Source organism: Canis lupus, chromosome 3 (genome assembly GCF_011100685.1).
Source record: "Canis lupus familiaris isolate Mischka breed German Shepherd chromosome 3, alternate assembly UU_Cfam_GSD_1.0, whole genome shotgun sequence".
Lineage (NCBI taxonomy): Eukaryota > Metazoa > Chordata > Mammalia > Carnivora > Canidae > Canis > Canis lupus.
The window spans coordinates 48,516,730-48,532,217 of NC_049224.1; the positions used below are offsets into that span (position 1 = coordinate 48,516,730).

At 49.2% G+C, this 15,488-nt stretch overlaps 1 protein-coding gene and 1 long non-coding RNA gene across 3 annotated transcripts in view; both read right to left on the reverse strand.

The window, feature by feature from the left end:
- The window catches only part of SLCO3A1 (solute carrier organic anion transporter family member 3A1), a 303,094-nt gene that overhangs the window by 96,705 nt on the left and 190,901 nt on the right, over positions 1 to 15,488 (reverse strand). The window lies entirely within an intron of this gene.
- LOC106558611 lies at positions 4,767 to 12,593 on the reverse strand. Its single transcript, XR_005357026.1, has 2 exons — positions 11,702 to 12,593; positions 4,767 to 5,544 (listed from the first exon to the last, which is right to left on the reverse strand). It is a non-coding gene; the product is annotated as an uncharacterized LOC106558611 (long non-coding RNA).

Consider the following 15,488-nt stretch of genomic DNA (forward strand, 5'->3'; position numbering starts at 1 on the left):
GACCCTGCAAATGGCCTGTCATTGTGAGCTCAGGCACAGGGTACTCAATCAACTTCGCCAGAGATGGGTCGGCTTCTCATTTCAAGTCTTGGGTGGGGACACAAAGAGCCTGAGAAATGAAGTGATGTGCCCCCAGGTGTCACATCTGATGAATTAGGGCCAGAGAGAGGCCACAGCCCACCCAAGGATCCGCTGCCCTTCCACCCACACTGGCAAGTTAGCATTGCCCAACAGGAGTGCTGAGAGCCACCAATCATTCTGTAAACCGTAAAACTAGAGGAACATTATTTTTTTTTTTTAAGATTTATTTATTTATTTATTCAGAGAGAGTGAGAGAGAGGCAGAGATACAGGCAGAGGGAGAAGCAGGCTCCATGCAGGAAGCCCGACGTGGGACTCGATCCCTGGTCTCCAGGATCACACCCCGGGCTGCAGGCGGCACTAAACCTCTGTGCCACCGGGGCTGCCCAGGAACATTATTCCAACACGGGTGACACTTAGTTTCAAATGGCTCTGTCTCTGACAGGTATTTTTCAAAAGGCTCGAGGGGAGTGGTTACAGCTCCTGCTTCCTCTGTTCCTAAGTCCAAGTCACTCAGCCGGGCACACAGAGGGCCCCACACCATCCTCTGAGTACCTTCCATCTGCGCACCATCATGGCCCATGGGGAGGACCTGGTATTCTCTGAATCCCTTCCTCTGCAGACCATGAGCCTCCCCAAACACAGGCCACACTGTCTTCATCCTCACATCCCAGGAAAGGAGCATCGGGGCCAGCCATTCCTCTCTCTTCCACCTTCATCCGTAAGCTCCTGCTGGGGACAGCACAGCCAACATCCCAGGCAAAGTCACCTCTCACTCCCAGTGCCCCCAGCCAAGAGAGCAACCATTCCCTTCCCAACTCCTCTGAACAACCTCCCAGAGCAGAAAACAGGGCATCGTGACTTGCTTTTTCTCCTCTGGTCCTGAATGTCTTTCTGTGCTCCCCTCTGCTCCAAATATACTGCTGATTTGAATAACTGGCTTTAGATATACATATGCATATTTTCTAATTGTAAAATTCGCATAACCCCAACTTTATCATCCTATGTATTTTGAAATGCACAGTTCTGTAGTGTCACAGATATGCACAGTTCTGTAGTGTTACAGATACGTCGTGCAATCTCCAGAACTCACTTGCGAAAGATAGACACTTGTAAAGGATGGAAATATTCAAATGTAAAAATTAAGAGGACAGACCAAAGTAACAAAGGTCCACATATATATCACTAGCTTTGACCATCATCAAGTCAAGGGCAGTTTTCCGGGACTACCCCATCTACTTCTCCTGTCAGTGTTATTTTAAAGCAAATCCCAGATACCATTTTGTCTATAACCAGCTTAGGACACTCTGGTGCTTTTTTTTTTTTTTTTTTTAAGGGAGACCAAGAGAGGGGGAGGGAGAAGGGGAGGGGGAGGGAAAGAATCTCAAGCAGACTCCCAGCTGAGCACAGAGCCTGACACAGAGCTCCATCCCACGATCTTGAGATCCATGACCTCAGCTGATATCAGAGTTGGATGCTGAACCAACTGAGCCACCCAGGCACCCCTGAGGACCTCTGTATAAAAGGTAAAAACAAAACCACACTCCAACATTTAACAATAACTGTAGGGACGCCTGGGTGGCTCAGCAGTTGAGTGTCTGCCTTTGGCTCAGAGCCTGATCCTGGATTACCAGGATCGAGTCCCGCATCGGGCTCCTTGCGTAGAGCCTGCTTCTCTCCTCCCTCTGCCTATGTCTCTGCCTCTCTCTGTCTCTCATGAATAAATAAATAAAATCTTAAAAAACAACAACAACAAAAAAAAACAGTAACTGTAGAAACTCATTTAACCTTTGAATTCCCTTCACATGTCTAAACTGGTTTATCCCACTGTGTGGAGGTGCCATCAAGACATTCCCCCTACCCAGTGCAGACCAAGGAACCAATCGATGCTCAGAGCGTCAGTGATTTCCTAAGAACACAGATGTTGAGACTAGAAGGTTCTGAATCAGGCTCCTCTCTCTTCACTCTTCCCTTGCCTCTTTGGGGACAATGACTTGTTGGGAGAAAAGCCGGTTCTGAATGAGCCTGATGCCCACGCAACGGAAGAAACTCCGTGTCGTGCCGTGACCTTCCTGTATTCTAATTTGGGTAGCCTCTCAGCTCGACTTCTTTAAAAAATTTCCACTTTATTGTCTTATTTTGAAAGTAGAAAAGTCATTGCAGTAAGTCATCTTAGCTATTTTACATTTTATTTTTAGTCCTTTGTGGGGAGAGGCAAGAAGAGAACCAAGAAACTGGATTTATGTCATATGGGTGGGTTCTCAGCCACGGCTCTTGGGGAGGAGGGCTTTCCCCAGTGAGTCACTGGGTGACTCATTTATAATTCAGCCTCGCAGAGCTTTGTACAGGGCTGGGAGCCTTCGGATGGGAAAGGCAGATGAACGTAGAGAAATGTTCAGTGCTGAAGGCCGCTTCCTCCCCCAGCAGGCCTGGCCCCATTCTGGGTTCCCTCTATCTCTGGAGCCCTTATGGACAGGGATGGGTTTTGATGGAGCTGGAACAGTCAGGAGATATCAGATCACATGAGCCAGCCTTCCATCAACCAGATCGACCCCTCTCTTGGGCAATGGATGCAAAGTCGACTTTCTTTCTCTGGATGCCTGCTACCTACGTGAGTCCTTGAAGAGGTATACAGCATTGCACGGAGGACAGCGTAGATGACCTATCACTGAACACTAGCAAATCCAGGCCACTGGATACCAGTGATTTATTTCAACACTCTTAACTTCTGTCTCACTGCACTGAAATTATTTGCTTAGACATCTGGGCTGGTCTACTTAGATCAGAGTTTCTCAACCTCGCCACTATGGACATGACAAGGCGAATCATTCTTGGTAGAGGGCTGTCCTGTGCACTGTAGGATATTTAGCAGTGCCTCTGGCATCAGCCTATGAGATGCCCCTAGTCTTGGCAATCCAAAATATCTCCAATTATTGTCAAATGTCACCTGAGGGTAGTAGCACCCCTGACTAGGAACCACTGATCTAGAACAGGTACTTCTTCACCTCCTTAGAGCCCAGCACAGTGCCTGGCACAGAGCAGGAATCCCAAATGTTTGTGGATCTCTAACAATCACCCTATGAAACGGATGTGCCACCTAGCTGGTGGGGCAAGGGAGGCCCAGAAAGGGTCGGGATTTCCTGGGTCACACAGCAAGTGAAGGACAGGGCTGGGAAGTCCTTGGCGGCATGGTTTCCAAGCCTGGGTGAGGGGTGAGAGCTGGCAGGTAGCTCGAAAGAGGAGCTCCGTTTGGGATTCTTCTGCTTCCTAGTTCTGGCTGCCAAAGGAGTGAGACTGGTAGCACCATTCGGACAGAACATTCCACATGCCACCAGCTATTAATTAACGAGCATGTTTCAGGGCTTCCTTCAGCATGGAGCCTCCGCACTGACCGGGATCAAAGTGACCAGAGCCACGTGGTCAAGAAAAGAGCAGGGTTAACTTTTTTTTTTTTTTTTTTAAAATCTCAGCTTAAACCTGAGTAAGTGATAACAATTTGAATCAGGTTTACAACACGAGGCAGCCAGAGGAAGCCTGGCGCCCCAGTGCAGTCGGGCTGTGAATGAATTTAGTTACAGACTCGAAGTACTGTCTTAATTAGGTTTGGAGTCGGCTTTCCTGTTTGATGAGGGAAGCAGAACAGAGTAAACCATCTGATTCATCCTTGGAAGTGGGAGCCAGGTGGAGGTGGGGGATGGACTCACATGCTCTGTAACCTCATATGTGATTCGCCAGGCATATCTGACTCCATCACGGCCAGCCTACTGCTAAGTGTTGCTTTGTGAGCAGTGCCAATTATGAAAAACACAAATAGCTTCATGCATTTCTACCTTGGAACTTAATCAGTCCCTACCATGGGATGTCACCTAGCAGGATCTTCGGTAGGTAGCGGGGCCAGGGGTCATTACTTCTAAGTGGTCAAGTGGCTACAAAAGAAAAGCAGTGGTCTGCCTTGATGATCCTGGTTCTGGAAAGCCAGTCCCAAAAGGGGTAGTGTGGTCAACCCACAGTCAGGTGACATCCAATGCATCTTAATGACCCAGCTGGTGACACCTGACACCAGGTTAATGCCTCAACCACATGGTGCTTGTAGTTCTCCTGACGGCCAATGTTGGGAGGATTCTCTTGGATTTGTGTTCCCAGAGGAAAAGAGAAGCCCAAGAGAAGTCGATCCCGGGCAGCACCATAGTGCCATCCCATCATCCGGCTTTGTCTGTAGTGCATTCCCTCACTTCTCCCTCAGGGATGGAGAGTATGTGGCCCAGGACCAAGGTGGTGGGTGCTGGCAGAATGAGGTGAGGGGGAGGCATGCAGGGCTAAGGATACCACACAGGAAGGGGAGGGAGGTGGAGATCGGATGTAGCCCAGAGCAGAGGGTCTGAGCAGGATCACAGGGATCACAGGGGACCCAGAGTGCTCGGCTCAGCACTAGGCCTACAAATAGCTGCAAGGAGGTAGAAAGGTTTCTGTGGAGAAGAACCATGCCCTGGGGAAGGTTACCCCAGCAGCTCCCTGGGTGCACGTAGGGAGATTAAAAGAGAGAAGGAGAAAGATGAACACAGAGACTTTCCAAAATCATGAGGCAGATGCAGTAGACCCTACCAGGCTGGGATAACCCCAAGAGGAGGGTCCTTTTAACCACCCCTTCCTCACCCAATCCCCAGCAAGATGCAACATATCAAGCTCTCTCAGAAAGGTTTGTCGAATTGATTCAACAGAGCAGGTGTTTATCACCATTTTCAACCCTTTCTACCATTTTGGGGGAGTCTCCTTGCAAAGCAAACCATGTTCTCAAGTTGCTGATTGAGTTCTTGGTGGCAGGGGTGGAGATATAGGCAGATACCAAAGTCCCTAGGGCCACAAGTCTCCTATGGTCAAAGGTTCGGGCAGGACGTAGCTTCAGAGAACAGGCAATTACTTAAAACGTGGCCAACAGGTTGGAACTCCTAGAAATCCACTGTGGATGCTGAAGAGACGCTCGAGTCAGAAGCTGGTAAGAACATGATGATGAGAGAGCCCTCATCTGATTTTCAAAGACTAATGAGGAAGAGGCTTTCTGCAAGAGGTCACAAATCAGGAAGTGAGCGATGAGGATGCTGGAAGGACTGTCACCCCCTTTCTGAGGGTTTCATTTGCTTGGCCCTCCAATGGTGAGGAGTGTATGGTGAGGAGAAACAAGTGCATGGCCTCCAAGGTGAATGGACAAAGCTACCTACCCTCTCCTGTAGTGACTAGCCAGGGGGCTCAGCCCACCCAGGCCCTGCCCAGCCATCTGGGGCCGGGGGGTCACATCCTGCCATGCCTGGGACCTCTGGCTCAGGGATGAGGTGGCTCTCCTCCGGAGAAGGGTGTCTGAGAACCACAATGCTTCCCATGCTTGGAGACACTTCAGCCCAGAGAAGCCCACACTTTTTTTCTTTTTTTGCAGAAGTCTTTCTTCAAAAACCTCACATAGAAGACGAATCTAGAACAGAGGAATTGAAAGATGCTCTGATTCAGTGGGGTGAGCCTATCTGTTCCCATCCCCCCACCCTGTGGCTCAGAGGTACCTTGGTGAACCCTTGAGCTCCAGAGACAGTAACTTCAAAATCAAGGCTCTAATCTAGCCCAACTTCTTTATTTAACAAAAAGAAAGGCTAGTACTGCGATTCAGGTCAGGAGTCCTTGCTGGGACTCCAAGGCCCTTCCTAACGTGAAGCTAGAGCAAGCAGCCTGGCACCCTAGCACAATGCAGAGGGCTCCAAGGCCCCTCCACAATCTGCAGAAGGGGGTGTGATCACAGTGGGCTGGGCACCACAGGACACATCAGTGGACTCAAAGGACTGCCTTTGCACGCACACATACACGCCATGTGCCATCCACAGGACTGGTCCTTAGGCTTTTCCTATTTAAGCTCCAGCTCTGTCTCTCCCACTACTTACATACAAGGTGTGAACCAGCAAACCAAAACTCCCAAAGAAACCCTAGAACTGCATCTAAATTCTCATCAGGCTTTTCACACTAGGCCTGTACTTTCAAGGGTTCATGCATTCATCCAGATGTGGACTTTGATGTTAACTGAGGAAAGGGAACTTAATACCCACACAGAACAGCCAACTTTGATGGCACTCCAGCAGGTGCCAGACCTTAGCTAAAAGCCCTACATGAGTTGTCTCATTTGATCCTGCCCTAAGGCAAACACCATTCTTAGGCCCACCTTCCAGATGAGGAAATAGGCTGGAGAAGTCAAGCAACCTGTCCAGAGCTACATGAATATAGTAAACAGAAGAAAGTGAATTTAAACCCACCAGCAGGGCAGCCTGGGGGGGCTCAGCGGTTTAGCGCCGCATTCAGCCTGGGGTGTGATCCTGGACACCTGGGATCGAGTCCCATGTCGGGCTCCTTGCATGGAGCCTGCTTCTCCCTCTGCCTGTGCCTCTGCCTCTCTATAAATAAATAAATAAATAAATAAATAAATAAATAAATAAATAAATAAATAAATAAATAAATAAATAAATAAATAAATAAATAAAATCTCAAAAAAAAAAAAAAAAAAAAGACCACCCGCAAATGCAGTACCACTTTCCTCTAAGGAGCCAGATAGGTCTTTATGGTGTGTTCAAGGTTTGCATGCCTCAGATGCTGCTTTAGCTTTACCAGCAACAGCAAACACTGCTATTTACTGACCATTTACTATATCCTGGACCCCATGTCGTGCACACTGTTGTTTCGTTTCACAAAAATGCCACGGACAGAAATAACAGTTTTCTCCAACGTTGAGATGAGCGTACTAGGCTTAGAGTGGATTGAAACCTGGCCTGGCCAGTTCTTCCCCCTGGATCACCCTCCTCTGAAGATCTGGAGGACGATATCACAAGGACACCTGCTCTCCATATCAACTCCCCTTTGGGATTTGAACTTGGGCCAGGCTTTTCTTCCCCACTTCCATTAGAGGGATGCAGGAGGTCAACTCTCCTGAGGCTGTCCATGTCCTTCCAGAAATTCTTGCCCAATGTTGACGATGTGCCCCCTCCCCCCTACCCAGGGACAGGAGCCTGGCCCCAACACTTGGGCCTCCCACAGGCAAACTAGATGTGACTGGGCCCCACTCTTCCTCCTAGTATCACCTGTGACTGCCTCCCATAAACCTCATCCTGCCTTGAGAAACTTCTAGCCGCCTAATGTAGAGCTTCCTTATTTTCAACTTTCCAGTCATGAGCTCAATAGGACCAGCACGTAACTTTTTATCCATTTTTAAACAGAAATAGGGGAGCTATAAATGTTTTAATGTTTGATTGTGGCAATGACCATACAACTCTGTAAATTGTGCACATAAAATGGGTGAATTTTATGGTATATAAATTATACCACAATAACACTGTTTCACAAAAAAAGGGGGAATAAAGTTTTTAGAAAGAGCTATAAAGGGGTTTGAACACATGGATCCTCTTTAATTACTGCAGGAAGCAGGGGCTATGCAAGAAAGCCTGGTCACATATTTATGGCAACTCAACTGAATGATCTAGTCTTTTTCTCTTTGCGGGGAAAAAAAAGGGTGGGGGGTACTGAGATTCCAATTCAGTCACAGGATTCTTAGCTCTGGCTAAAGTTCTGCAGGCAGGGGAGGAGGGGAAGATGTCAGAAACCCTAAAGCAGAATTTAGCTTATGCTCCATCATGGGGCTCACCCACATGAGGTGAAATTCCAGGAGGGCCTTGGTAGCAGTCTGTCTCTCTAATGCAGGGCCAATGGCTTGAACAGCTGCAAGGTCAGCCTGCTGGAAAGGTTAACTTGCCCTCCACCACAGAGAAGCTCAGAGTAAACACATCCCCAAATCTCATTCATTCCCTCTACAAAATGAGAACACTTGAGTATCAACTTTGTAACTCTGCCCTAAGGGTTAAACAAGATAATCCATAGAAAAAGCAAAAACTCAAAACAATGCCTAACTTGATGACTATTTTTTTTTTTAAGATTTTATTTATTTCAGAGACAGAGAGAGAGCAAGGAGAAAGGTAGAGCAAGAGAGGATCCCAAACAGACTCCCCACTAAGCGAGGAGCCTGACACAGGGCTCCATCTCACAACCCTGAGATCATAACCTGAGCTGAAACCAAGAGTCCGACACTTAACCAACTGAGCCACCCAGGTACCCCTTGATGACTTTTTAAAAAAAGATTTGTTACATAGTTCAAGGGAACAAGTGTAGGCAGAGCCCTTACCTTGCTCCCAGCAGTGAGTTTATATGATTCATTCAATCTTCTCGATAACCCTTTGCAATGGCTTTTACTGTTCCCATTTTATAGACAGAGAAAGAGAGGCTCCCAGAAGTTAAGACACTGGCCCAGGGGTCTAGCAGGTAGCCAAAAGATAGCAAAGATGCTGTGATTTGAACCCAGGCCTGACTTTGAAGTACCTGTCACTTCCTATGTCATTACAGGGACACCACCCATATTTCCAGGATTTTGATCGAAATGGGTTTAACTGGTTATCTCAACACAAGAGGGGCCCCGATGAGCATCTGTCACATTAACCACACACCTGTCTTTCCTGAGGTCCACACTCAGTTGTCATGGCCACATCCTCAAAAGGTGCCCGGTGACACAGCACAGCACACCAGGTTCCTAATGGTTAAACTTCCTCTAGCTTGGAGCTCAGTACTTACAAGCAGACGTGAACTAGCCCTAAGGGGCTATTTTTAGCTGCCCATTTTCCTTGTCCTTTTTGGGAGATCTGACAGCACAGGCCAGGCTGATGTTTTCTATCCTGCTGGTTTCTTCTCACCAACTCCTACCTCAGGATTGGCCCACTTATAGGGCCGCACCTCCTGGCTTCTCGAAAGGGAGCTAAGGAGGCAAGCAGGCCCTGATCCAGGTGCCTTCCCAGGGGTGCACTCGGCTGGGAGAGAGGTTGGATGGGAGCCAGTGGCTTCTGAGCACATTGATTTCCAGGGAAAGCCTTCATGAGCATCCGGCAGGGGGACCACAGTGATCATCTCAATGGGCTCCATCTGAGCCCTGAGCAGGCCACACAAACAGGAGCCCAAGAGCATGGCCTCGGTGTCAGAGACTGCATCTGGGCTCTGGGTCTCACCAGCCCCAAGTGCCTTCCATAATGGCATGTACTAGGATCTAAGAGCCCACAATTAGAAACTCACATCTTGGGCCAACTGGTCTCCCATTCCCTAAGCCCTACCCTTAGCTAGTTTTGTACTGTACAGCCAACAGAGTTGTGTGCTCTAAAACACAAGTTTGGCCACACCAGCCCCTCCTCAAATTCATTTACACTTTCCTGCACAGTTCTCAGGGCCCTCTGGCCCTTCCCGGAGTCTCCCCCGTCACCAGAGGGCCAGTGTCAGGCACACCACACTCCAGGATGCTGAGTCTGTGTGCCCTTCAGAGCCTGACCTGACCTGGACTGCTCCAGACCTGTCCCCGTGAAATCCAGATGGAGCTCCAACGTCCCCTCCCCACAAAGCTGCCCCTACCAGCCCCACTGGGTCCTCAGGATCTTTCTCCTCTGAGCATAATAAATGCTCAAACCAAGTTTTCTGTACTGAATTAACTTAAGGCATCTGCCTTCAATTAAAACATGCAAATTCATCTGGAAAGGAAAGGAAGTATTCTTTAGTCAGTAGCATTTGTCAGTAGCATTTCTATGCCAGTGTGCTCATTGGGTGCCCCCCCTGATTACAGGATCTGAAGGCAGAGGGAGGCCTGAGGGCCGGTGCAGCAAGAAGGCAAAAGGGTATGGGTAGAACTCTGGGAATACAGTGCCTCCCTGCCTGGGCCCTCATGGAGGAGAGGCAGCCTGTGGTCCCTCCTTCCACACACCCCACCCCTCCCAGCTGAGTGTTTCCATATCTTGTTTTTCATAATGGTGTGATGAGATGTTATTAACCAAGCCACATTAAGACTTGACCAAAAAATAAAAAATAAAAAGAAGAAGCCTCTGCTAAATGACAGCACTTGTCCTCTGACATCTGATTCTTGCTGTTTCTGTTGAAACTGGAATTGGGGGCAGCTCAGTCGGCTAAGTGTCTGCCTTTGGCTTGAGTCATGATTCCAGGGCCCTGGGATCAAGTCCCGCTTTGGGGTCCCTGTTTAGCAGGGAGTCTCCTTCTCCCTCTCCCCCTCCCCCTGCTTGTGCTCTCTCTCTCACTCTTTCTCAAATAAATAAATAAAATCTTTAAAAAAAAAAAGTTGGAATCGAACTTGCAGTCTGATGGAAGAGACTAGGATGGGAACCAATCCTTCCAGAACAGTCTGTGCCCTGGTCCAATCCTTCCAGAACAGTCTCCAATGGGAGGTAAGTTTCTAACTCCCCCTGACAGTCTGCCACAGTCAAGCCTAGGTCTCATTTACAGATGGAGAACAAATGTTCTCTTCCACCATCTCTGTCTGGCCACCCCACGGTGGGTCTGACCACATGACATGAAGTTTTGGGGCTGATCCCTGGGTCCCAGGCCAAGTGGCACCAGATGCAAGAGGACTGTACTCCTGTCCCCATCTCGAGAGGACTGGATGGTACAGAAATCCAACCTCAGCCCTGAGGCTGACACAAGTATCATTCAGGATAATTTTCTAGCAAATAAAAAAAGTACTTCCATACAGAAAGGAAGAGGGCTGACACTGGGGTCCTCTGCTTTCCTGGCCCGGGGCTAAACATGGCTATGGGCTAATGTAAGCTAGTGTCATCTCCTTTTTGGTGTGCCCACGGAGGTGGCCACATCCAGGCACAACAAGAAGCACGTGTGCAGCCCCGAGGCTACACACAGACATTGGCAGCAGCAAGGCAGGCCAGCTCTGGGGACATCAGGACAATGCATACCAACAGCCCCCTCCAAATAATCTTTCAAGAGCAAACTTTTATCAAGTGCTCACTCAGTGCTAAGTGCTTTGACCTTTTTAAGATAATAAGCAAAGGTCACTGCAAAATGGGTTATTTTTATCTGCATTTTCAGGTGAAGAAGCTGAACATCAGAGCTATTGAGCCACTTACTCAGGATCACACAAGGACTCATGGTGGAGACAGGATTTGCACCCAGAAAAGGCTGGTTCCAAAGTCAGCTCATTTCAACTGCTATGCCACCCAAGATGCCAGGGACGGGGCTCCACGTATCCTTCATGCCCAGCACAGGGCGTGCCTCCCAGTAAGTGGCTAGGGAGTATTTATGAATAAATGATCGGGGGAGTCTGGGTTTGTGAACCCCCAGTATGCATTATTTGGGGGGATCATCAAAGGGTTAGGTTTAGTACCTCCTAACCAGAATTCCCAAGACACTGATAACCGGGGGGCCCCCTGAATACACTCAGCCACCTGTTCCTCCTTCCTCTGAGGAAATGCTCTTCTAGTGTCCAGACGGAGCCAGGAAGCACTGCCAACCCCAGCATCCCGGCTCATGCCCCTCCTGAGGTTTTCTCTGCCCTTTCCCCTCCTTTGCTCATTTTAGAGGCAGGAAGGCCATTTGGCTCCTGAAAGAGCACGGCCAGAAAAGGTGAGCCTGCAGCCTCATCTGAGTGATCACATGAGAAAGGTCCTCCAGTCAGGGGTCCCCTCCCTCTTCCTACAGTCAGCTGAGGAAAGCAAATGAAAACCCCTGAATCGCTTCACAAGCAAAGAGTGAAGAGAAGAGAAACTTACCTTCCAGAAGGTTTTTAAGACACAGGCGTGTGAGGTTACACCTTCATCGTCAGGCAGAAGCCTCTCGGCCATGAGGGGCCATGGGACAGATCCCCCCAAACTGGGTTCTGGGGATCCTTGAGCCCACACAGGCTGTGCTCCTCAGAAAGGCCAGGGGAGGCCAAGCGCCCCAGGGTTCCTGGGCCAAGCCTGTGTCTCCAGCGGCTGCAGGGCAGAGAGGTGACCTTGGGGGCACCTGATCTTGTGCTCCCCTCTCACAGGAGAGGAGAAGCACAGCAGCCACCCCCACCCAAGCCAGCTTAAGACATAGACCTCTCTTCCCAGTGGAGGCCAGCCACTCAAGGGCAAGCGGCCCACACTGCCCACATTCCTGGGTGCTACAGCTTCACTGGGACTGCAGGGGGAGAGCCTGTACTCTGGTCCCAATGCAGCCACTGTCACCCCCTTACTTGTGCCTCACTCGGCTTTCCCAAATGGCTTTCCAAAATGGAAACACCCCTCCCTGTTCCCCTGGACAGATGCTACAGACAAACTGGATGATTCAAAATACATAAAACCCTCTGCTGCCCTTGGATTTCTGGAGAAAAATCAGCATCTGAGATTGCTGTGATGATCAGGAGATAAAACTTGAAATTCTACTTCAATTATTTTTCAGTGACTTTTTCACCTAAGATGCCAACAGGTGAAAGGAAAGGAAAATTATTATAACTCTAGAAGGGCCCCCAAAGGAAAATTTTCCTTTCCAGGGGCTCAGCTCCCAGTTGAGAAGCAGGATGACCTGGGGTAGTGCCGCTTCCTGATAGGTAACCCCAGGATTTGAGTGCATGCCACAACTTTGGGCCTAAGAAATTACACAGCTCATCACTGTAGCAAACCTCTGGAGCAAGTGAATGAACAAACCCCCAGGGTTTTTTGGGGTTTTTTTGTTTTTTCCAGGACCCTCAGAGGGGCAGCTCTTGGGGAACCAGGAATCTGATTTAAACAGAAGTGGAGGGGATCCCTGGGTGGCACAGCGGTTTAGCGCCTGCCTTTGGCCCAGGGCGCGATTCTGGAGACCCGGGATTGAATCCCACGTCGGGCTCCTGGTGCATGGAGCCTGCTTCTCCCTCTGCCTGTGTCTCTGCCTCTCTCTCTCTCTCTGTGTGACTATCATAAATAATAAGTAAAAAAAAATTAAAAAAAATAAACATGAGTGGAGGAGGGAGGACTTCCTCTTCGATACCAGGAAGGGAGCTCAGCTGAGCTCTCCCACTCATCCAGGTCCCAAGGTTCATTTCTGTCCACTCTCAGGCCAGTACCTGTGGCCCTGAAATTCTGATGGGGCCGAGCCGTGGACGTGAGCCTGTCAATCTCCAAATACTCCCAGACCCAAGGAAGGAGAGCCCCCGGAACAAGACTCACTTGGGGTACACCTGCCATGTACCAGACCTAGTGCCACCGGAGCTAAGAGGGAAGCATCCATTAATTCACAAACAATAAGTGCAATTAACCTGTGTTAGGTGCCTCCTTGGGTTCAGGGGACACCAGGCTACAGGAGCAGTGCTGCAGACACTTCCACCCAATGCTCTAATGAGCACATGCTGGAGGCTTCTCTCAGTCCAGACTGCGCCCTGTTAGAGCTCCGAGCTCCCAATGCTGTCCTGATGCCCTAACAGGGCCTGCCATGCTCTTGGTGCAGAGGCCACTGCATCTATATACCAGTCCCCTCCACCCATCAAGGTATTTGTTTTCTAGATCCAGGGAAGACGCCACAAGGCTTCTCGTGGAACGTTGAACACTAGGCTCTTCATGTACCAGCTGGTCAGGGGCACAGAACCCACAGTGGGCACATCGCCACCCACTGCTCACAGGCTGCCTAAGGAGGGAAGTGACAAGCTCTCCCCTCAGGCCAGGCATGTGTCCTGCCAAGACCTGGAACGACATGCTGAACATAGACAAGGTGGTGGGACGTCTCCAAGGAAGTACACATGCTGCCGAGAGGTTGACGCGTGTCAAGGTGGAGGAAAGGCTTTGGGAGTCAGTGAATCTGGCCCCCTGCCTCAGGGCAGAGGGAAGAACCAGCCCAGCTGTGTGGCACACATCTGCTTCCTGGGAACAGACAGATAACACAGTCCTTTTTAGAAACCTGTTCCAGGGCCTTTGGCTTCAGCCTTTCTTTTCCAATGAGACTCCTCCCCTAAAGAGGGATTCGGTCTATTTGATCTGGAGGCTGGGGCAGAAAGGGCTCACCACCCCCTTCTTACCCACCCTAAGACCCTTTACAACTTTCCGAACTGTTCATAAACTGTGAGCGAACACTGATACAGTGCATTGAACAGTATCCCCCAAATAGGTTTGTTCAAACCCTAACCCCAGTACTGGCAAGGCAGATGTGACCTTAATTCCATCTGCAGGGTAATTTCTCGAGAAGTTAAGGATCTCAGGATGAGATGGTCCTAGATTACTTGAGTGGGCCCCAAATCCAATGACTGATATCTTTATAAGAGATAAGGAGAGGGAGACCAGACCCAGAGGGAAATCCATGCAAAGACAGGGGGAGAGAATAGCGTGATGCATCTACAAGCCAAATAACCTCTGGAGGTCTGCCATTGACCTCCAGAAGCCAGAAGAGGGGTATGAACAGATTCTCCCTCTGAGCCTCCAGAAGGAATTGACCTAACTGACACCTAGATCTCAGACTTCTAGTCTCTGGAGCTGTGAGAGAATAAATTTCTGTTGTTTGAAGCCACCATATCTGTGGTACTTTGTGGGGGCAGCCCCAGGGCATGAAAACAACTGAAGATCTCAGCAGGCAAGTGTTTCCAATGGGGACTGTGGTGACGTGGGCTTCCAAAGAGCATGATCCCTAAGTGGATGGAACAATGGGCCAATTTGCTTGCTCTCTTCTTCACTGTCAGATGAGGCCACCCCGTGGGGTTCAGCCACACTCTGAAGGGCATCAGCATCCAGCTTCCAAGGTCATCTGAAGGCCGGCCTTCTTAGAGGGAATGGATTAATGATGTGGGTTGAAGCAACGATCTCAGTACCCTGGCTGATTTTAACTCATAGAGTAAAAAGGGGAAAAAATTCAAGAAATGACTCCTGCATGTAACTCTATGGGCAGGTTAGACCTCACAGAGCTCTTAACTCTATATAGTAGAGAGGACACTGGCCTTAGACCCTTGGGACTCGATACCCATTTCCCAGTGTGTGGAATAATATCCCCACCTCCCCATGCACCTGCTCAGACAGGAATCCAGCACAATCAAATCTCAAGGACATAACAGTGGTGATGAGGCTCAAGTCCAGGTCCAGCCTGACCCCCTCCTAGCTGTGTGCCTATGGACAAGTCCCATACCTTCTCTGGGTCTTAGTCTTCTCATCTACAAATCTGAGGATAAGATGACACATCTTCTAGAGTTACAATAAAAATGGGAGATTACAAATGCTATGAGCCTTGAACCCTGTCTGGCACAGAGTAGGCCTTCGTTTAATGTTACACATGGTCACTAATCATTATTGGAGCTGGGTTTAAGTTCAAGTTCTGTTATTCTTTTGCTGTCACCTAGAGCAATGAGCCTCCACCTCTCCCTTCTGCAACCTAGCATCCTCATTTGTCTACTGAGGGATGGGAAGGGACAACTCTGAGTATCCAGGCTGCCTCTGGCCATTAGTGCTTCCTACGATGGCCTAGGACGTCCTACGGGAGACCTGTGCCAAGAAGCAGCAAATGTTTTCATCAATGTCTGAATGCTACACATCTGCCTTCTTCACCACTCTTTGAAGACCAAAGAGACCATAAGACTGA